General features: G+C 38.9%; 1 pseudogene; it reads right to left on the reverse strand.

Moving 5' to 3' along the window:
- Window positions 1–14,608: 14,608 nt before the first annotated feature.
- On the reverse strand, window positions 14,609–18,489 carry LOC141569740 (zinc finger protein 532-like; annotated as a pseudogene).
- Window positions 18,490–25,062: the final 6,573 nt, after the last annotated feature.

Raw genomic sequence — 25,062 nt, forward strand, 5'->3', positions numbered from 1 at the left:
CTATAACCGAGCATGCATGTATGTATGTATGTATGTATGTATGTATGTGTGTGTGTGTGTTACAGTAAAGAGTAACTTCACAGTAAAAAACCTAGAAGACGCTACCTTGACCAAGTGACCAAGGTTAACATCATTAGTGATAAATCCAGTGGATATATCATGTACCCCCTGATATGATATACTGAGAAGAGCACTTTGCCTATGTGGTATTGTTTTCCTTAACATAGAACCGCAGCCTAATCTTGAAAAAACATCAGACAAAGCTAAATCAAAGAACATTGTACAAAATAACTGACTAATACTCTTCAAAAGTTCCAAGGTTATAAAAGACAAGGAAAGACTGAGAAACTGTCATAGATTGGAAAAGTCTAAGGAGCTATGACGAGTAAATGCAATGTGGCATCCTGCATTTCATCCTGGGGCAGAAAAGGACATTAGTGGAAACACTGATAGAACCCTAATAAAGTCTGTAGTTCGGTTAATAATGTGCTAATGTTAATTCTGGCAAATGGATCATAGTTATGTAATGTGTTAACATTAGGGGTGGCTGGATGATGATTATACAGAAACTCTCCACATTATTCTTGCAAGTCTTCTATAAATCTAAAGTTATCTTAAAATATTTTTTTAGGGGACAAGAGCTTTGAACAGACATTTCACAAGGGCAAATATATAAGTGGCCAATATATACAAAAAAAGCACTCAATATCATTAGTCATCAGAAAAAGGCAAATTAAAAGTACAATGAGATATCAATGCACACACGTCTAAACAGTTAAACTTAAGATAACTTTCAACATCAAATGTGGGCAAGAATGTGGCGCAATCAGAACTTTCCTATATTTGGGTGGGAATATAAAAGGATACAAGTTTGGAAAATGGTCTGCAATTTCTTGTAAAACTAAATTGTCCTATGACAAGCAACTGCAATCTTACATATTAGCTCAGTATAAATAAAAATTGTATGTCCACATAAAAACTTGTACATGAAAATTCATAAAAGATTTAGCCATAATAGTTAAAAGCTGGAAATATATCAGGGGTCTATCGGTATGACAATGGATAAACAAACTTTGGTATATTCATAAAACTGAATATTATTCACAGTAATAAGGAACAAACTACAGACTACATGGAACAATATGGATTAATCTCAAAAACATTATTTTGTGTCAAAAAACCTTCACATATAAAAGTACTTACTGTCTTATTATATGCATATGAAATTCTGGAACAGACAAGATTAATCTATTGTAGGAAAAAGAGCAGAACAGTGTTTGCCTCTGGGGGATGGCGTAAGGATTGATTGCATTGGGAAATGAGAGAACTCTGGGATGATGGTAATGTTCTATATGTTGAAAGGTATTTAGGTTACACATATGTATGAATTTGTGAAAACTCTTCAAATGTGAATTTAAGGCTTTTACATTTCATGGTATGTAAAATTCATATCCAAAAAAATCTATAAGCAAATATTTAACTCTAATTAATTATATAAATTCTGAAAGATTTATGAACAAGTGTATTGATGTTTACAATTTACTGTGAAATGTATTAAAGAATAAGATGGATTGATGAATGGAGAGGGCCACTGATGTATAATCTGAAAAAACAAGTACAGTAAAATTTTAATGGTAGAATCTAGGTTGTGGAATTTTAGGTACTTATTTTTAAATATTTTGAACTTTGTGAAAAATATGAAGATTTTTACAATAAAATTTTGAAAATTATAGTTATGAAATTAACAATTTCAACTGAACAGTATCCATGGAACATCAAAGAAATGGTAATGTTCAGTACACGTCTTTAATAAAACAGAGTACATTATGGACATAATACTATTAAAACAGATTAAAGTAAAAATATGGCACCTAAAAAATGGTCAAGACAGAATCAAGAAAATACATACGACATGAAATGGTAACCAGCTGGATGTCAAAGGTTCGGTGTCAGAGTGACTGGTGGTGAGGGGATTTGAGGGTGGCTTGAACTTAAAAGGTAGCCAAAGATATTATGACCACTGGACAATATCAAATTGTTACCAAGCTACTGCTATGTGTAAGACAGTTGGCCTATCTTGAGAAATAAGTTATTTCATGGGTCAAAAAATGTGCAGAATCAGTGAGACAGTGATGAATTGGTAATGAATATTTGAGAGGATAAAATAAGACTAGAGTAGCATTTGAGGGAGCAAAGGTTATTACATGGTTGTTCGGTTGATATCACTATCAGGATCTCAACATTGTGTCTCAGAGTCCCCAAAATGAGTCACCAAAAACGTTGTAAAGACAGGGAATTCTAACCCATGGAGATTCCCACTTCCTAAGAAAGCAAGTTCCATGACTCTTAGAAGATTTGCCTTTCCCTTAGTAATGGGTTTCCACTAGAGTACTGGTTCTGAACTAAAGGAGTTCCATCCATTAGGATGTGTTTGAGAAATTGTGGGGACATTTTGGTTGTCACAAAGTTTGGGAAGTGCTAGTGACATTTAGAAGATGGAAGTCAGTGATGCTAGTTTTCTGAAGTTCATGGGATAATCCTGTATAATGAAGAGTTATCCTGTATCCCACACAGTTTTCAAATATTCCAATGAATCTTAATAATATGGGTGAGGTAAACACTATCATTATATGAACCCTGTCTTATCTCAACAGCAGCTTTTATCTTACTGCTTTCCAAAATATCTGTTTTTTATGTTTTCCGTTCTTATATGTAATGGCTCCCAATCCTCTTATTTTTTCTTAAATATAAACTTACTCATTTTAAGGTGGTGCAATCATTATGTATTCCATTGTGTTTTCTGATGTAGTCATGTCCTTGCATTTACATATTGAAATACACATTTTATTGTAAATTGCTTTTCTTTCATTTCTCATTTATATTTCAGTTAGGTCACCATAATGATTTTTTGAAATTATGTATGTAGGTAAGTTATATTATCTATGAGCATCATTTCAGAATAGTGAAGGGAGAGTCCCAAAATATTTGTTATAAGAAGGAGTATAAAATTTTTTCTGGTCAAGAGGGTGGAGCAGGTAAACGCTGTGCCTGCATCCTCTCATGACCACATCAAAATTACAACTAAACTACAAAACAACCGTTATTGAGAATTGCCGGAAGTCTAGCTGAACAGAAGTCCTATAACTAAGGACATACAGAAGAAGCCAAGTTGAACCTGGTTGGAGAGGCAGAGATGTAAAATGGCTGGTCCCACACCCACGTGTGACAGACAAAAATTGGGAGTGATATCTTGACTGTGGAGGTCCCTGCTGAAGAGTGAGGTGTCCCAGCACCACACACACCAGGTTCCCCAACCCAGGGTTCCAGTCCTGGAAAGAGAAGTCCCCACAAATTCTGACTGTAAAAAACAGTGGCAATCGTGGCTGAGTGAGACAGAGGGCTGCTGGAGTCCCAGGCGTTCCCGTTAAAGGGCCCGCACTTACTCAATGACAGACTCACTCGCTCTGAACTCCAGTACTGGGGCAGCAGCTTGAATGGCACCAGGGACATGTGGGGAGGAACTGAGTTGTCTGGATTCAGAGCAAGGGCTGGAGGGACAGCTTTCTCCCAGACAGATGTGCTAGCAGAAACTATTGTTACTTTGTTGAGCCCTCGCACCACTCAATGTGCAAACTCAGGCAGCTGCCATATCTAAGTCTTCATCAATATGGTTAACACAATTTGCCTTGCTCTGGTGATTAACTGAGACCCCACCTCACCCAATTTTCAGGCCCACCCAAAGCACTTCCAGTGATTTTTCCATACAAATGACCTCTCTTGGCTTATACTGTGGACTTCCCTAAAAACTCTCAAAGGTTCACAAGCCCCAAGCAAGCAGTGTCTGGACTGGCATGCCCTGTACCTGTTGCTAAGCAGCCCGAAGCCAGGCACTAATGGCAGCTGGCCTTGATTTGAGGCTTGGCCTTTACTAGGCACCTCCAAGCCAAGCACAGTGGCACCCTTCTGCAGATTGCTTTATGGCTCATTCCATAATGAGCAGGGAGCAGGCTTCACCTGAACTTGGCCTGTAGTGTGGCCTCTCCCAGAAGGCTCCAGTGCTGGCATGCCTAGTGGCCTGCTTTGGATTGAGTTTGAACACGATCCAGCTGGCTGCCTTGGTGGATGACACACCCTAAAGGCAAACTGGACAGGCATCAGGGCACAGCCTGAAACAGATTCTGCTCTGTAGTGTAAGCCTGTGCACAACAGCTCCTCCACTGTAGTTACAGCCAGTCCTCACAACAAAACAGCCTGAGGGTAAGTCCCTCCTATTGATGTTCAAAGAGCAACCAAGGTTCAACTACAATAGAAGGGAACACACAACCCACAGATGGGACATATTGGAACACTCAGCTCAGGTGACAAGGGAGACTGCACTACTGGGTCCCACCGGACACCTTCTACATAAGGCCAGTGTGCTAAGACTGGAAGACATGTGTCGTGCGGGGTGGCCTGCGGGGTCTCTGCTCCGGCTCCCCATATAAGAATGCAGGATATGGTGAGGCCAAAAAGGAACACCCATGGAGCCATAGGTAGGGGAGTCATACCACTATGGTCTCACTTGAGGATGGGTTCACACAACATGCGACCTGCTGTCCACTTTGCTGCCAACCAACCAACTCTCCTCGACTCTCCTCCGTAGCCGCAGCACTTATATTAGTGGCCAATGGCACAATTGTTACAGCTGATGGCCAACCAGCCACAGCTGACGGCCATCTACTACCCGAGCCAGCATCCCTCCACGTGCGGCTGAGAGCCTGGAAACAGCTCTCTGGGGCTCTGTCCCCAAAACATGGTAGCTCTACCTAACACATAGAAACAAACACAGGGAGACAGTGAAAATGGGAACACAAGGAAACATTTCAATTGAAGAAGAGAGAAAAACTCCAGAAAAAAGAACTGAAAAAAATAATAATTGAGACACGCAATCTACCAGATGTAGAGTTCAAAACACTGGTTATAAGGATGCTCAGTGATCTCAGGGAGAACTTCAACAAAGAGATAGGAAACATAAAAATGGAGATAGAAAACATTAAAATGAACCAGTCAGAAATAAAGAATGCAATAACTGAAATTAAGAATATATTACAGGGAATCAAGAGTACATTAGATTAAGAAGAGGATTCAATCAGTGATTTAGAAGATAAGATTGCAGAAAACACCCAATCAGAACAGCAAAAAGAAAAAAAATATCCAAAAAAATGGGGATACCTTAAGGGGCCTCTAGGACAAAATCAAGCATACCAACATTTGCGTCATTCATATACCAGAAGGAGAATACAGAGAAAAGGAATTGAAAAACAATCTAAAGAAATAATGATGGAATACTTCCCTAACCTGGTGAAAGAAATAGACATACAAGCCCAGGAAGCACAATGAGTTACAAAAAAGATGAACCCAAAGACACACATCATAATTAAAATAACTAAAGATAAAGAAAAAGATAGGAACTTAAAAACAACAAGATAAAGAAGTTAGTTACCTACAAGGGAGCTCTCACAAGTCTGTCAACTGATTTCTCAACAGAAATTTTGCAGGCCAGAGGGATTGGAATGAAATATTCAAAGTGATAAAAAGCAAGGACCTACAACTAAGATTACTCTATCCAGGAAAGTTATCATTTAAAATCGAAGGCCAGATAAAGAGCTTCCCACACAAGAAAAAGCTAAAGGAGTTCATCACCACTAAACCAGTATTACAAGAAATGTTAAAGGGAAAACATTCTACCAAAACCTACTGGGAAAAAAAAAAAGAAAGACATCTTCCTATAAACCTGTTGCAGAACCCACTCCTCTAGATGTCTGGGAAGAGAAATCATAAATAATTAATTGCCATGAATGACCAAGGTAACAGAGGCAGCTCAGAAAGAAAATGAAAAGTCTCCAGAAAATGAACTTAAAGACATGGAAATATGTGACTTATGCGACAGAGAATTCAAAAGTGCATTTCTGAAAAAACTCAATGAGATGCAAGAAAACACAGACAGTTTAATGAACTCAGAAAAACAATCAAAGAACAAAATGAACATTTTACTAAAGAGATTGAAATTTTTAAAAAGAACCAAATGGAATTTCTGGAGATTAAGAACTTGATAAAAGAAATGAAGAATGAAATAGTCAGCTTGAGTAGTAAAGTTGACCAGATGGAGGAAAGAATTCAGTGACATCAAAGATAGAAATCTGGAAATCACACAGATAGAAGAAGAGAATGAATTCAGAGTTAAAAGAAATGAAAGAACTCTACAAGAACTTTCTGACTCCATCAGAAAGAGCAATATAAGAATAATGGGCATACCAGAAGGAGAAGAAAGGGAAAAGGGAACAGAGAGTATATTCAAACAAATAGTCCACGAGAACGTCCCAAACATGTGGAAAGAACTAGATCCTCGAATCCAAGAAGCAAATGGAGAGACCTAATGACTTCAATTTCACCAGGCTTTCCCCAAGGCACAATGTATTGAAGCTGTCTAAAATCAACGACAAAGAAAGAATCCTCAAGGCAGCCAGGGAAAAGAAGACAGTAACCTACAAAGGAAAGCCCTTTAGATTATCATCAGATTTCTCAGTAGAAACTCTACAAGCCAGGAGGGAGTGGAATCAAATATTCAAACTATTGAGAGAAATTATGAGCCAAGAATAATATATCCAGCAAAGATATCCTTTAGATGTGAAGGAGGAATAAAGACCTTTCCAGACATACAGAAGCTGAGGGAATTTTCTAACATATGACCTGCATTACAAGAAATACTGAAGGAGGCTATTCAACCAGAAACAATAAAGCAAAAGAATACAAAACCATGAGTAGTATTACAAACAGACAGAAGCAAGAAATGGCAACCCCTATACCAAATAGGACACTATACACTTAAACATAATATACAGGGTACAGAAGGGAGAAAAAAAAAAACACTTAAAAAAAGAGGAAAAAGACAACCTGCAGCTGCAGCGCAAAAGTCAACTCACAGCATAAATAGGGATAATTTGTGACAACAAAAACATAAAAGGGGAGAGAGTAAAGGTCTGAACCAGCACAAGGGAATGGAGAAAGTAAGCATGCTGAAGAAAATGGAATACTCTAAATATGAAACTTTCTTTGACATAAACTTAATGGTAACCACTCAAAAAAAATCCAGAACTGAGATATATAACATAAAAAAAGAAGAAATAGAGGGGAAAATCATAGAATACCATCACACTGAAATAATAGGCAGCAACAAAAAAGCAAAGAAACAATGGAGACACCATCCTACCAGAAAACCAGAGACAGAATGATAGGAAATTCTTATATATCAATAATCAACCTAAATGTAACTGGCCTGAACTCACCAATAAAAAGGCACAGAGTAGCAGATTAGATCCAAAAATTAAGCCCAACTGTATGCTGCCTCCAAGAGACACAACTCAGCTACAAGGACAAATATAAACTCAAAGTGAAAGGGTGGAAACTGACACTCCAAGCAAATGGTATTGAGAGAAAAGCAGGTGTAGCCGTAGTGATACCAGATGAAACAGACTTCAGGAAAAAAATTGTAACAAGAGACAAAGATGGACATTTAATAATGATAAACAGGACTATACAACAGGAAGACATAACAGTCATCAATATTTATGCTCCCAATCAGAGAGCACCGAAATATACTAAGCAACTACTAACAGAACTAAAGGGAGAAATTGATCAAAACACAATTATAGTAGGGGACCTAAATACATCATTGACAGCTATCGATAGATCATCCAAACAGAAAACAAATAATGAAATAGCAGCCCTAAATGACACGTTAAATGAAATGGACATAGTTGACATTTGTAGAGCACTTCATCCTAGAGCATCAGACTATACATTTCCTAGTGTACATGGTAAATTCTCAATGATAGATCATATATTTGGATATAAAACTAGCCTCAGCAAATTTAAGAAAATTGAAATCATTCCAAGCATATTCTCTGATCATAAGACTTTGAAATTGGATATCAACTGTAAAAAGAAAGCAGGAATACCCACAAATATCTGGAGATCAAACAACATACTTTTAAAGAAAGACTGAGTCAAAGAAGAAATGAGAGATCAAAAGATACATAGAAACAAGTAAGAATGAAAACACAACCTACCAAAAGTTTTGGGATGCAGCGAAAACAGTTTTAAGAGGGAAATTTATATCATTACAGGCCTATCTCAAGAAAGTAGAAAAAAATCCCAGATAAATAACTTCATGTTATACCTTACAAAACCCGAAAAAGAAGAACAAATATAACCCAAAGTCAGCAGAAGGAAGGAAAGAATAAAAATCAGAGCAGAATGAAAGTAAATGGAGAACAAAAAGAAAATAGAAAAAAATTAATACAACAAAGAGCTGGTTCTTTGAAAAGATTAATAAAATTGACAAACCTTTGTCTAGACTCACTAAGATAAAAAGAGAAAAGACACAAATAAACAAAATCAGAACTAAAAGAGGGGAAGTTACCATGGATGCCACAGAAATGCAAAGGATCATCCAAGAATACTATGAAGGATTATATGCCATCAAATACAATAACCTAGAAGAAATGGACATGTTCTTCGAAATATATAGCCTTCCTAGGCTGAATCATGAAGAATTGGAAAATCTAAATAGACCCATCACCAGTAAGGAAATGTAATCAGTCATGTGAAACCTTCCCAAAAGCAAAAGTGCAGGACCAGATCCCTTCGCTAGTGAATTCTACCAAACATTCAAAAAGGATCTAATACCTGAAGAAGAGACAATACTCCCTAACTCATTTTATGAGGCCAACATTACTCTGATACCAAAACCTGGTAAGGATAACACAAAAAAAGAAAACTACAGACCAATATCTCTGATGAATACAGATGAAAAATCCTAAACAAAATTCTAGCAAATTGAATGCAACAATGCATTAAAAAGATTATACATCACGACCAAGTGGGGTCATCCCAGGGGCACAAGGATGGTTCAACACATGCAAATTGATCAATGTGATACACTGTACAAACAAAATAAAGGACAAAAATCGTATGATTATATCAACAGATGCATAAAAACCATTTGACTAGATGCAACATCCATTTATGATTAAAACACTTAATAAAATGGGTTTACAAGGAAAATACCTCAACATAATAAAGGCCATATATGACAAACCCTCAGCTAATATCAGAATTAATGGTGAAAAACTGACGCCCTTTGCTCTGCACATGCTCTCTATTGTCCTACTGAGGCTCTCCAAGATCAAGTGGACAAGAAAGTACTAGATATCCCCATCCTTCTCCAGAAGAATCAGCCTGTGAAGATCAATAAATGGGGAACTTTCAACATTTTTTGAGCGCTTCAAGCTGTGCTAAGAAATCAGAAAAAAAAAATAACACAGAAACCTTTCTCACTGTGAATTTCTAACCTAATTGGATACATAAGATGTATAATAAGTCCAAGTTTAAATTAAAGGAAGGGGAGAAAATGGTAGTAGCTGGGAGAACAGTAAGGATAGGTATGTGTGTGTGTGTGTGTGTGTGTGTCCCATTGTGTGCCATATGTGTCTGAAGGAAATTTCAACAAAGATTTACTGAGTGCCTACTATGTGTATGGCAAAAAAAGAAAAAGGAAAAAAAAAACAGGGAAAGAGAATAAAGACATAGTGAAATGCTGGGGAAGAGAACCAGCCCTTGAGGAGATGGGAGGGGAAAGGGCCAGAGAACAGGTAAAAAGGCATACCTATTTGTCGGAGGCCATAGGCCCAAGGGAGAAGAAGATTGCAATATTAAGAAAATTTGGGAGGCAAAGTAGGGGGGCTTCAGCTAGCCCTGATGTGCAAGGATCAGGATGAGGTCATTCTTATTCACTGAACAAGAATTGGAGAGAGGAGAGGGTAAGTTGAGAGACCAAGAAGAACAGAAAATGTTTGGGACAGGCTGTGGGGATGAATAAGGCCAATGAGTCAACAATAAATGAATAAAAGATTGTGGAGCTGCCTACAGGACTCTGGTGAAGTTAAACTGCAGGGATTTATGCATTTGTTGATTATCTACTTTGTGTGGTACACACAGTAAATATTCAACCCCAGACTGTCACCTCTGCAACTTCCACACTCTTAGCCCCCCAGCCAATGTTCTGTCTCATTTTTTTGTAAGTTGTGAGCAACAAATTATGAAGACAGAGCATACACATACAAGGTTTGCTGTTATAATCAAAATTTACAACTAAATTAACCTGACATATTTATTGATGTGCATAATTGTTATTGTCCTTGCTGGAAATTAGGCATAAATTGTAAACAGTTTACATAAATGCCTGTAATTAGAATTACTTCCATACAGTTAAACCAAATTCTGTTTCTTCCCTCAGTTTGTCAGCTCTTGTATATCCCTCATCTGTATCCACATTAGCAGTACAGATGCTGAGTTGGCGTTAATCATCACCTTCAAGTACCTGTTATTGCTAGAAGGTAAGATCTGGGGTCTTCTTGCCCAACAGTTATCTCTGGCTGCCATCCATATGGCTCTTTCATCTGAAGTGCCCATCAAGAGCCAGCCCTCTCTTATGAGGTCTTCTCCCAAACTCAGAGGGTGCTCCTTGCCCCCTTCCAAAGGATTTCAGTTGTGGACAAAGGAGATAAACCTGACTGGTGGTGGCAAGATAGGGGGAAAATGAGTTCTGAATCTCATTACCTGGAATTGCAGGGGCAAGTGGATCACAAGGTAGGAAAATGACTGAATTTAGGATACACCTACCCCCACTCCCTGCCCCAGATCCTATGAGATGACTAATATATAACCATCTTCACAGCTGTCCTTAGTGGGACAGATTCATACTAAAAAGAAAAACCTGCTTCCACCTATTTCTTGAAACATCTCTCCTCATTCAATGAAGCTATTGCCTCAAATGCCTTTAAATTCCAGACGTGTGTTGTTTTTTGCCATTAAAAATAAATGGTTTTAAAAAACTCGCAAGGAAGCCAGCATATTGATGGGTATACTTGTCAGTAGACTAAGCTTTAGAGTCAGAAAGACCTGGATGCTACAACTTGCTAGCAGTGAAATTTTGGTATTTACCCTCTTTGAACCTCAACTTCCTCATCTGTAAAATGGTGATAATAATAGTGTCTATCTCATATTACTGTTACAAAGATATGATGGGATCATCTACGTAAAACATTAGTACACTGACTACAGCAGAGTAAAATTTGATTAACTATTAGTTGCATTTATTATTACTGTGGTTATTGTTGCTTTTAGCTATAGTCTTGGCTTCCTCATTACTGTGATACTGTGATCATCCCTCAATGTGTTTACTTTTGTAATAAGCAGAACTGTAGGAAACAAATGTATGAAATGCTAGTGGTAAAAGCTGGATTGTAAAGCCGCAGATGACCTTAAATCAAACAGAACAGAACAGATGGCTCAGACCCTCATCTATATTCCAATTTTGTTGGAGGAAGTTTGGTGCCGACCTGGTACATGGTGAAAGCTGACATTTAGAGGAGAGTAAAGCCAGCTTAGATTAAAATGATCTTTAGAAACATTCATTTAATCACCAAAAAAATGTATTAATTAAACCTCAATGCAAGGCACTGGGAAGACAGAAGTGATATAGACAAGCTATTTTAGGAGAGGAGGGAGAACATGTGCAACAAGTATAACAAGGACACTAATAGAGGGGCATCCACGACACAATGGTAGCACCCAAGATGGGTGAAGTATGATACTTCTCTCTGCTTGGGAGGAGCAGGAAAGCTTCTTTCAGAAGAAAAAAACAAAACAGTTGTTTAAGTGAGTGTAGAAATGTATGAAATGGTATAATACGTATTTTTCAAAAATCTAGTGTCAGTAAAGATGCATTTTCCCATCCAGCTGAATTTCTTGAACGTATTTTTTGCCTCCTAAAATAACATGGATTCCATGGCCACTATTCTAATTACCATTCCTCCATAACAAAGTACCCCAAAATTAGTGGAATAAAAATAATTGAATTATCAGTGAAATCACATGGTTCTCTGCTTTTTCTGCTGATATGTGGTATATAAACCAAAAGCAACAAAAGAACAAGACAAACAAATGAGAAACAGAAACTCATAGACACAGAGAATGGTTTGGTGGTTGCCAGAGGGTAAGGGGGGTGGGGGTGGGGGGTGGGAGATGAGGGTAAGGGGGATCGAATATATGGTGATGGAAGGAGAACTGACTCTGGGTGATGAACACACAATGGGATTTATAGATGATGTAATACAGAATTGTACACCTGAAATCTATGTAATTTTACTAACAATTGTCACCCCAATAAATTTAATAAAATAAAATTTAAAAAAAATTGAATTACACTTATGAATTCTGTGGGTCTGGAATTTGGACATGTCACAGCAGGGATGGCTTGTCTCTGCCTCACAATGTCTGGGTCCTCAGCTTGAAAAATTTTATGACCAGATGGGATCAGACAGTTAGGAAGTGGGATCATTTAGAGGCATCTTTAATCACCTATCTAGCAATTGATGCTGGTTGTCACTGTCACCTTCTATTAGTACTCTGGTCATGCTAAATAGGTCAAAATGTCACAGCTCTTTCATATTTAAAGGAAAGGAACATAGAGATCCCACTTTTTTTTTGAGGGCCAAATGTCTGCATTTATTTACATGTGAAATGTGTTTAATACAGTTATGATGGATATAGTGCATAACACCTGACAGCGGCAAGACCTTTTGAAGAACCCAACATTGACAACAGTATACCATGCAAGTATCCGTATATACACAAAAGAATTTCTTTTCTTAAAAAAAAGTACAAAACATGTTTAGGGATGAATACAAGATACAAAATGCCAAAGTAAACACAAACCAAAAACCAAAAATTAGAACTCTCCCAGAGAACTATAAATGGAAGCGACACTTCAATAACTACCGATAGTAAATATATTTATGAAAATGACCGAATTAATCCTGGGTGGCTCAGTGCTGAATCTAACAGCCAGTTGCCATGCACAGGCTGCTGCATTGATAAGTTGGTGGGTGAGGTTGTGCATCTCAACTCTAAGTACCAGAATGTTTTTCAGTAGCACCCAGAACAGGAAACACCAACTCTTTTTTTTTTAATTAAATTTATTGGGGTGACAATTGTTAGTAAAATTACATAGATTTCAGGTGTACAATTCTGTATTACATCATCTATAAATCCCATTGTGTGTTCATCACCCAGAGTCAGTTCTCCTTCCATCACCATATATTCGATCCCCCTTACCCTCATCTCCCACCCCCCACCCCCCACCCCCTTACCCTCTGGCAACCACTAAACTATTGTCTGTGTCTATGAGTTTCTGTTTCTCATTTGTTTGTCTTGTTCTTTTGTTGCTGGATGGATCTTGAGAGTGTAATGCCGAGTGAAATAAGTCAGACAGAAAAAGCAGAGAACCATGTGATTTCACTGATATGTGGTATATAAACCAAAAGTACAGCCCTTTCATTAACTTTATCTCCTTGTACTCTTCAAGCCAGCCTTGCAAATTTGACCAGAAAACAACCAGCCCCCATTTTTACCTTTAGAATACCCTTCTTCCCCATTCTAAGATGGAGTTAAAGAAATCCACATTCCTTACTGGATTTCTGACCAAAGTTTTTATTCACCACCTGCAAAACTGCTTTAAACACCAGTTGGCATGGCTTGGAAAAGATGCCACAAGGGGCAAGAGTGCAGATATCTGCAATGCTCACCCCTGGACTTAGAACAGGTGTATTGAGGGTAGTGCTAAGACGATTAAATGTCCCCAGTGTTTTGAGACCCACAACCACCTGCAATTTATGTAGTGAATTCTAAAAATTAAAAACACTGAAAAAGGCATTATCTTAGCCTGTAATTAGTTAACTCTTTTAAATCCGTAACATACAAAATGGTTTATTTGAATTCAGGAACTGCCCCTGTTACTAAGAAATCTGTTTTAAAGAAACAGTACAAAAAGAAAAATTCTAACCCCCAAAAAGAAAAACAAACAAAACATTTTCTACTAAATACTGATACAAACATGTAACAAAGAGTATAAAAAGTTATTCATTTAAATATATACAAATTCTTTTAAACTCAAATACTGTTGGGTTTTTTTAATTAAAGTTAATTGGGGTGACAATGGTTAGTATCATAAGTTACATAGGTTTCAAGTGTACAATTCTGTAATATATCATCTACATATCACATTTTGTGTTCGCCACCCAGAGCCAGTTCTCCTTCCATCACCGTATGTTTGATACCTTTTACTCTCATCTACTACCCTCATTCCCCTTACCCTCTGGTAACTACTAAACTGTTGTCTATGTCTATGAGTTTTTGTTTCTTTGTTTGTCTTGTTCCTTTTTTGCTTTCAGTTTTATATCCCACATATCAGTGAAATCATATGGTCTCGACTTTTTCTGTCTGACTTATTTCGCTTAGCGTAATAATCCCAAGATCCATCCATGTTGTCGCAAATGGCACTATTTCATCTTTTCTTATACTTATCGAGGATATACACGATGAGGTGAAGAAGGTACCTTGAAAGAGAGTATGTTACAACAACCTAGACAATACTGTTAACTCTATTATACCGAAAACTTTTTGTAACAAAAATATCTTTTTTATTCCAGTGTGGACAGGTGTGTGGCTATTTTTCAGCCGAACTCACCCTTTTAGATTTAATGAAGGCCATGCCATATGTCTGCATGTGAGCATAAGGCAGCTTCAATTACAAATGTTTTTGCTCATACTTTACACTTGCTGTTGGACACCATGCTGTTAGACGACTTGTCCTCATGGCTGGGCTTGTTCTCTTGCTGGTTGTCTTCCCCTGCCCCATTCTGCTTGGACACTGGCTGGGGCTTTTTCAGCTAGTGCACAATAAAGAGGTGCCTGGACAGGGAGATGTATGATGTATAGCACAGGCCACACTCCCAGCACTGGTAGGAGAAGCTGTCTGATTTGTGTTGAGGGATGTGTTCATGGAACTGCAACAGGTTTTTGGTGGTGAAGCACACGCAGCACATTTGTGTACCTTAGAAACATTTATCTTTAGCTTTGTCAGTGGTTGAGTAATTGCTCAGAACTCTGAAACTGGTTCTTCCAACTTCTGCTTGGGACTGGGAACCTTGGTATCTTCTTTTATTTCTGTTTCCTCCTTGTTGGCAGCTTCCGTCGTTTCTTTTAAGTCAGGATCCTTAAAACTGCATGAGCTGGAAATGTTTCTCCAGCATCAATCGTTTCGTAAAGGTCCACCTGGAGTCTGGGTAGTGAGAGCAGGTATAAACTTTCCTGATGCCTTTGTGCTTGTTCCAATTGTGACTGTACAGACTGTGTGATGAGCTGAAAGATTTGTCACACTGCTGACAAGGGTGTGCTTTCATTTGCTTCCTGTGTTCCTTCCTCACGTGGGAAATGTAAACATCTCTTTCCATGAACAGGAGGTCACAATCCCAACACGTCCACCCAGGATTGGCCACTTTCTTCAGTTTCACTGATTTCTAAACAGGAGATGGAGATTTCTTTTCCAATTTCTCTTTCCCATTCATGGATCTGGTGTCCTCTTTATTTTGATTTGCTGAATTCTGAGTTGCAGGCTTAATGCTCAAAGGCAAGTTTACACCCACGTTTGGAGGCATTTCAATACTTTTCAATGTTCCATGTGTAGACTTGATATGATCCATCATAAGTTGCTTCTGTGCATGTAAAAAAGAACAGTTTAGACACTTGAAAACAGACATCTTCTGGTTTTTGATGTGTTGGTCAAAGTATCAATACAGTAGGGTTTGCTGGGTAAACACAGTGTCACACGTGGACCACCTATATATTATTTTTGGTTTTTCTATCTTGATGCCAGGATGCTGTGTGTAGGTATGGGAATGTGTGCTTGGGGCAGACTTAAATGCTATTGGACAAATAGAATACTTGTAGAAGACTTCACAGTGAGAACCTTGAATGTAAGATTTTGGTGCAGCCACATCAGAGTACTCAACATTATAATGCACACATTGAAAGCCAGCTCTCCACGTGTAGTGCAGACAGTTGTTGGTGATATGGATCTGGAAGTGCACCTACCTGCAGACGGCCCCACACTTGGGGCAGGTGTAAGGAGGTCTGTGCTGATGGATTCTCTGGTGTGATTCATTGCTGCACTGGTTAGGAAGTAGCATCTGACAGATAGTGCAAGTGTTGTGCCCACTTGTATCTGCAATCTGCTGGAAATGTGTAGCCAGCAATGTCTCAGCCTGGAAAACTTCATTACACTCCAAACGTTTCAGACTATACATGCCGAGCTTGTATGGGTCTTCATCCAGAGGAATAGCTGGGATGATGGGTGTGCTTGAAGGAGCTGATATGATGGTCCCAGTTATATCAGACTGAATTTTTGTTGCAGTGTGTGTGCTGGCCTCCACAGAGCTTGGGGAGTGAAGTTGCTGCAGAAGTATTGCTTGACGGAGAAACAATCACTTGATCTGCTGGGACTGACTTTAGAATAAAGTGGGGGCACTGCACAATGACTCTCTTTTCCTTTTGCCTATGGGCATGGGAGAGGAGACTGCACTTGTAAAATTACAAGTATCTTTGTACAGTGGTTACATGTTACTTTCATTCACATGCTGTGTCTGTCATAGTGTTGAGTCAGGCTCTTTTCAAGAGCAAAGGAGTCGCCACACTCCAAGCATTTGTACCCACAGGTGGGTAACGTTGATGCCTGCATTAGCAGGAGGACTGAGGTTGGGGATGTAAACTGGAACTGGGTTGATGCTACTCAGCACCTTGTTGAAAGTTTCCATCACAGAACTCTGCAAGGAAGACACCACCTGGACTCCAGACACCTTTGTGGGTGGTTGTGAGGCTGCTGCATTGATTATTGCCTGCTTTATTTGCTTTTGAGGTTTGGTTAGCACTCGGCGGAGCTCAGAAGTGGCCTGGGTGCTCTGAGGCAGAAGGTTAAGGTTGGTGAGGTGCACAGTCTTTGGCATGAGTTTGGCATTGGCCAGCCTGGATGCCAGCACCACAATAGTTTGCTGCTGGATGGCGTTGGGCAGCTTTAATGATGGTGCTGCTGGTCCTCTGTACAGAGGCAGCAGAGATGATCGTGGCTTTCACCATTGTGTTCTTAGTGAACTTCAGATTAATGATTTGAGATCCCGCCATCTTCATGGAGGACACTGGGAGGAAGGCAGTGGCCACAGACTTAATAGTGATCTGTTTGGGGTTCAGCTCTGCAGGGACCACTGCGTTGGTAACAACTACTGACTGCAGAGGTGCTCTGGGGGGAGAGGAAAGGATGGCAGCTGAAGTTGGAGATGACAGAAGCAACCTCACAGACGCCATCACGGGCCCTGACTGCTCAGGAGGCTTTTTGCTAGAGGCAAAATCGACTTCTGGCAATACTCTTGTCACTGTTCTCTTTATTTCCCCAGATGATGTCTTAATGGTTTTTATACGGACTTTGGGAATTGCTGGTGTCGATCCTGCAAGGGATGATGGAGATCCCTTGCTGCTGTTTTCACTTGAAGCACTCCTGGAGCTATCCGGCTGCTTTAGGGATGCTGTTTTTCGTCCCATCAATGAGACTCTGGGATTCAGGAAACTTTTCAAGGGCTCTAGGACTATCATTTACTTCCTTTGGTAAAGGAGAGGATTCCGGTGAGTTGCTCACTTGTTCTTTACAGGAGTCTGAAGCAGCCTTTTTAGCACTAAAGGCTGCGATTGTAGCTATGCATGAAGAAAGCTTGGAGGATGACTTTGACCTTGACGGTGTCGTGCTGTCAAGGGTGGTATCATTCTTCTGAGAGCTGAGCTTCCCATCATGGACCCTGTTTTCAAGCACCTTTTCAGAGTTTTCCTTCAATTCATCCTCCACTTTTATAACTTTAAAACGTTCATAAACACTCAGATTTATAGAATTTGTTTTTGTTTCTCTTAACAACTTTGTTTTTATCAATATTGCCTGAAGTAGAGATTTCAGTTTTGCTTAAATTTTCCCTTGCAAATGCCTTTAGTTTATCATAGTCCTGTTGGGGAAGCAACCCTCTCAACACATTTGATCTAAAAGTTGAACACATGTCCTCTTTATCAGGGGGGTCATCCACCTCTATCTTCTCATCATCATCAAACTCTTCAGCACTTGAGATAGGGATAAACTGGTTGAAAGTTGAGTCTTTTAAAGTCACCTCTGAGGTAGGCGTATCTCCTTTCAAGGACTTCGATCCATTTTTACTGTAACTGTCAAGAGAGTACGCTGTGAGAAACCCATTATGTAAGCCACTGCCTGTGGGATTGTGCCCATCTTTCATCACACCCCCAGAGGAATTGATTTTCTGAATGTTCTTCACAATAACACGGATGCCAACGTCAGAAAAGGATGGCAGTATGGGAGTTATCATCTACATGAGCATTCTGTTTGATGTGGCTTTCCTGCTCATCATGTCCAGATTCAATAGCTGCTTTAGGATCGACCACACCTGGGATGTCAAATGCTCCCAGGAGGTTGTCAAAGTCTGGGGTCTTCATATCCCCCATGGTTATGAATTTGATCAGGTATTCTTATGAACTTTGACCTTTGGGAAATACTTTGGACCAATGGTTCAGTTACTGTCACACGGTTGCATTCTCTGCAAACTTGAAAGAATTAAAAGCAGCCCCAGTCAACAGGCCTTTTGGCCTTCATAAAAGTCAGAAGTATCCCCAACACCCTTTAGTAGCTTTTAAAAGGAAAAGCACAAAATAGAACATAGCCCCCTTCCTGGGGTTGGCTTTTGCATCCATCAAGTCTAGGCTTCTGGACCTCAGCTTTGATGAACTTTGTTCAGCACAGTGCCACCGGCTGCTACTGCTGTGGCTGCTGTTGTCATAGTGGTGGCGGTGGCTGCAGCAGCTTCCATGTTATGGGCATGTCATCTGCATTTCTGCTGCCTGGGTCTGTGTGCTTGTGTTGTGGAGCAGCCTTGCCATTAACCTGACCTGGGCCCTGCAACTCCCCAGGCACTGCACTCTATGCTGCACCTCAGCAGCAGCAGCTTGACAGCTGGCCACGCTGGGGTCTACCGCTGGGGATGTGGGCCTGGGCGGTGGGCTAAGATCCCACTTCTTAACAGGAGGAATATTGAGGACTTTGAAGATGTAAAATAAACCCTATGGACCTTGTATAGATGTCACTTCTGTCTCCCCAGGGACTGTGAACCAGAACACCTCTATATAGCTTCTCCATGTAATTGTTTTTCCTTTACATTATGGTGGCCTCAGCATAGTTGGACTTCTCACATGTTATCTAAGTGCCCCCAAAGCAAGTTTACAGCACACAAGGCAAAAGCTGCATCACTTTTTATGAATAAGCGTTGAAATTCACTCCCTACATTGTAGGTGCTACTGTTGTGCCCAGTGCCCTTGTCATGCTCTATTGGTCCAAGCTATCACACGCCCTTTGAAATTAGGAAGAGGACTTCAATCCTATCTTTTGATAGAGGGATATCAAATAACTTGTGGATATTTTTCAAAACCTCTTTAGCCACTCACCTATCAAAACCACAACCACTGAATGGCCACCCATTGACTAACCAAGGGGTGAGAATTCAAAAAGCATTTATTCATTTATTTATTAAATACGAAGGTCAGACAATTCGGTTTGTGAACTTATCCTAGAAACAGTGTTACACACCTCATTGCTGAATATCACTATGGTCACCTTCGCAGTACTCCCCGTGGGAAGCTATGCACTGACACCAGTGCCTAGTCCATTCTTCAAAGCAATTTTGGAACTCTTTCTGGAATGGCCATCAGAGCTCTCATTGTATTACCCTTGATGTCCTGAATGCCTTCAAAATGTCTTCCTTTCAATATTTCCTTTATCTTCAGGTAAAGAAAGAAGTCATTGGGGGCCAGATCAGGTGAGTAGGGAGGGTGTTCTAATGCAGTTATTTGGTTTTTTTTGTTTGTTTTTTGTTTTGCATCAGCTTTATTCAACTGTTTCCCTTTGTTTCTTTTTTTATTAGTTTCAGGTGTACAAATCAATGTAATAGTTAGACATTTATCATTTATATCCCTCACAAAGTGATAACCCCCCTCTCCCAATCTGCTACCCCTCTGACATCGCATATAACTATTACATTTTCACTGTCTCTATTCTTAAGGCTGTACTCCACTTCTTGTAACTATATATATCTCTATCTCTATCTCTATCTCTATCTCTATCTCTATCTCTATCTCTATCTCTATATCTATATCTATATCTATATCTATATCTATATCTATATATACAATTATAGTTGACATTCATTATTGTTCAGCTTCAGTCAGACAGAGAAAGAAAAATACCATATGATCTCACTTGTATGTGGAATCTAAAGAAAAGAATCAATGAACGAACTAATCAGAAACAGCCTCAGAGACATAGAGGAAAAACTGAGGGTTGCTAGATGGGAGGGGGTTGGGGATAAGGGGGAAGGTGAGGGGATTAGAAAGCACAGTCCATAATCACAAGATTGCCATGGGGATATGAAAGTCAATTTGGGGAATGTAATCAATAATGTTGTAAAAATTTTGTAGGGTATCTGATGCAGTTATTTGTTTACTGGCTAAAAACTCCCTCACAGACAGTGCTATGCAAGCTGGTGCATTGTCATGATGCAAGAGCCATGAAATGTTGGTGAAAAGTTCGGGTCGTTTTTGTCTATTTCACATAACCTTTCAGCACTTCCAAATAGTAAACTTCGTTAACTGTTTGTCCAGTTGGTACAAATTCATAATGAATAATCCCTCTGATATCAAAAAGGTTAGCAACATCATTGCAACAAGTTCACAAACTTAATTGTCAGACTGCATATGATGAAGTTGGGACAAACTCTTAGCAATTTAACAGGTCCATTCCTCCTTATCCTGCCTTCTACTTCTATCAGGCAGCCCTTGTTTCTCTTCACATTACTTATTGTCAGAAGGATTTTAGTAAGGGAAATGTGGCAATTAAGTAAAGAGAGAAGGAAATATGGTTCTTGCAGAAAGAATAAGGTAGATCCAGTCTGGTCTTATTGTTTGGACTTCCAGTGAAAGCTAGATGTTGGACAGCAGGATGTAGTTTCCAAAAGTTGCTCAATCAACTAATATGTGAAGTACCTGGGTGCTCAGCTTGTGTATTGCTTGCCAAAGATGATAGGAAACTGAAGTGCTGACAAAACTGACAAGCCTCAGAAGTTTGGCTCCTGTCTTCTACTTTCAGGTGTCAGATTACTATATAGTGATTCAGATACCTTCTTGGTCAATATTTCTTTACTATATCAAAGCATGAATGGGTCCAATGACATACAATAATGATGTTAAAGATGATCATAATGATGATAACTACTAAAATAATAACATGTATTGAATATCTCTATGTGCCCAGGATTTTAGCATGCATTATCTCTTTTAATCCTCATAACATCCTAGTGAGGTAAGGTAGATATTAGTATTCCCATTTTACACATGAAGGATTTAAAGATCAGGGAGGCTATTTTAGTTTAGTTATCTAAGGCTACAGAGCCAGAACTCACAAGCTAGTCTGTCTGACTGGTGAGCCCACTCTTTTAAGCTTGATGAAATATTGTAATTCTTCCAGATAACGAAATATACAATCAGGCACCTGAAAATTTTGCACATGGAATGCCCCTCAAGCTGAATGTTTACCCTAATTTGTCACTTTTATCCAGACACCTGGCTTCATGTAGGCCAAACTGAACTGCGACATTTGCAAATGTATCTACCCTTTCCCAAGGCGTTGCCTTCACACTGTAATTCAGGTTTTTCTCCAAGGATTTCTTTTTTTTTTTAAATTTATTGGGGTGACAATTGCTAGTAAAATTACATAGATTTCAGGTGTACAATTCTGTATTACATCATCTATAAATCCCACTGTGTGTTCACCACCCAGAGTCAATTCTCCTTCCATCACCATATATTTGATATCCCTTACCCTCATCTCCCTCCCCCCACCCCCCTTACCCTCTGGTAACCACTAAACTATTGTCTGTGTCTATGAGTTTGTTTCTCATTTGTTTGTCTTGTTCTTTTGTTGTTTTTGGTTTATATACCACATATCAGTGAAATCACATGGTTCTCTGCTTTTTCTGTCTGACTTATTTCGCTCAGCATGACACTCTCAAGATCCATCCATGTTGTCACAGATGTTCCTATATCATCTTTTCTTACTGCTGAATAGCATTCCATTGTGTATATGTACAACTTCTTTATCCATTCATCTATCGAAGGACATTTTGGCTGTTTCCATGTCTTGGCCACCGTAAACAAAGCTGCAATGAACATTGGAGCACACGTGTCTTTATCTATAGATGTTTTCAGATTTTTTGGGTAGATACCCAGGAGAGGGATTGCTGGGTCATATAGTAATTCTATTCATAATTTTTTGAGGAACCTACACACTGCCTTCCATAACGGCTGCACCAGTCTGCATTCCCACCAACAGTGTATGAGGGTTCCTTTTTCCCACAGCCTCTCCAACACTTGTTACTATTTGTCTTGTTGATGATAGCCATCCTGACTGGGGTGAGGTGATATCTCATTGTGGTTTTGATTTGCATTTCTCTGATGATTAGTGATGTTGAGCATTTTTTCATATGTCTATTTGCCATTTGTATGTCCTCTTTGGAGAAATGTCTCTTCAAGTCCTCTGCCCATTTTTCAATTGGGTTGTTTGTTTTTTTGTTGTTGAGTTGCATGAGTTCCTTGTATATTCCGGATACTAGCCCCTTATCGGAGGCACTGTTTGCAAAAGTCTTCTCCCATTCAGTTGGTGGCCTCTTTATTTTGTCAATGGTTTCTTTTGCTGTGCAGAAGCTTTAAGTTTCATATCGTCCCATTCGTTTATTTTAGCTTTTACTTCCATTGCCTTTGGAGTCAAATTCATAAAATGCTCTTTGAACCCAAGGTCCATAAGTTTAGTACCTATGTTTCCTTCTATGCAGTTTATTGTGTCAGGTCTTATGCTTAAGTCTTTGATCCATTTTGAATTAACTTTGGTACATGGTGACAAATAGCTGTCCAGTTTCATTCTTTTGCACGTGGCTATCCAATTCTCCCAGCACCATTTATTGAAGAGGCTGTCTTTCCTCCATTGTATGTTTTTAGCTTGTCAAAAATGGTCCATATTTATGTGGCTTTATTTCTGGGTTCTCAATTCTATTCCATTGGTCTATGTGTCTGTTTTTCTGCCAAGAAGAATTTCTTATTTGCATTCTGGTTTAAGAAATAAGACCTTAAGCTTACACAAACCACCATTTCGAGCTTCAACTGTCCTTGGAAAGCATGGCATGTAATCAGCCTCCTTAAGTACTTTGAATTAAGCAATATGCTGAGAACAGCTTGCTTTTAATAGATTTCCTTACCTGATCTCAATGGGGACCTGTCTCAGGTATGAAAAAGAAGAAACCCAATTAGCTCTAATTGCTGCTCTCCATGGATGTGTTGCCTTCTCATTGGCGGATGGTAGCTTGTGTTGTGGAGGAGGCAATGACTCTTAAATTTTCCAGGTAAAGATACCCTCACCCTTTTCCTTCACCACATTTCTTCCCCCCAGACATTCTACAACCCGCATATCTCCAAACTTATGACTCCATAGTTAAGAATATGGGTATTAGAAATTGATGATCTCCCCGAAAGAGTTCACTTCCATCCCCAGAAAGTCAGGACATTCAATCTTTCCTTGGCTTAGTTTAGTTGAACAAATATTTAGTGGGTGCAAGCTGTCTGTCTGAGACTGTGATAGACTGGATAATTTTCAAGGTAAATACACATGAACCTTATTCTTTTTGTTCCCGGAAAAATGTTACATACATAGTAGGCTTTTACATTTAAATTTAAATTTATATTTTACATATTTATAAGTTAAATTAATATTTAACAAATATGTTAAAATATTGATGGATGATATCATAATAAGTATGTATGGTGTCAGATGGGTATTAGATTTATAAGGTGATCACTTCATACGTTATATAAATGTCTAATCACTATATTGTACACCTGAAACTATTAGGTTGGTGTAAATGCAATTGCAGTTTAAAAGGTTAAAAATAATTGCAAAAACTACAATTCCCTTTGCACCAGCCTAATAATATATTGTATGTCAACTATAATTGAAAAATTAAAAAAATATATGGATAGATGGATGGATGAATGAATGAATGAATGATTTAGGCTGCCTTTCCAAAAGCAAAGTAATCCTCTAACTCTAAGAGAAAAATGCTGAATATTTTCCACTCCTCACTATAAATTCTACCATTAAATTTGCCCCAAGACAAGTCTCAGACATTGAGAACTGGAAGTACCCTTAAGACATTATATAGCTCAGCCTCTGCTTTAGACAGGTAAGCAACTACCCTGTAGGACAAATAGTAGCACTATATTATAGAAGAACAATTGACTAGGAGTCAAACAGAGGTTTGACCCATCCACTAACTTTAGTCAAGTCATTTAATAATTGTATTTATTTTTAAAATGCTTATTTGAATACCTATTCTGTGCCAGGCCCCATTCTAGGTGCTGAGAAGAGCTGGAGGTGAAAGTGGGGGTAGAGACAGAAACGAATAAGACACGTTCTTTGTCTTTAAGAACTCATTATTAAGTGGAGAGCCAGACACACAAGCAAAAAAAAAATACTGTATAATGTGATCAATGCTAACATAGAAATATATGCAAAGTGCTTTAGCAAAATAGGGAAAAAAGGTTTAACTTTAGAGGTGTGGTCAAGGGTCAGGGAATGCTTCACAGAATTTGTGACACTTGACATTTGATATTTGAGTTGGGCTTTGAAGGATAAAAACAAGTTAATCCAGGAGAAGTAAGGCAGAGGTAAAAGTAGAAATAGTGTGTTTAAAGTCATGGAGTCATAAACAGTATGAGACCTTTATTCTGTTCTTAACTGGAGATCTTTGTGGCAGAGGTTGGTTAAACACAGGAAGAATGTAGACAAATTTCCATTGCATGAAGAGCACTCTGGTGACAGTGTGAGGAAGAGACTAGGAAACCATTCTCACTTCATGCCCAGTCCCTTGGCAGCCTTTATGGTTGTACTGCTATGATGGACTGAGAAGAACATCAGATATACAG

The sequence above is a fragment of the Rhinolophus sinicus genome, chromosome 18, assembly GCF_057876585.1.
Source record: "Rhinolophus sinicus isolate RSI-liver-muscle chromosome 18, RSI-T2T, whole genome shotgun sequence".
NCBI lineage: Eukaryota > Metazoa > Chordata > Mammalia > Chiroptera > Rhinolophidae > Rhinolophus > Rhinolophus sinicus.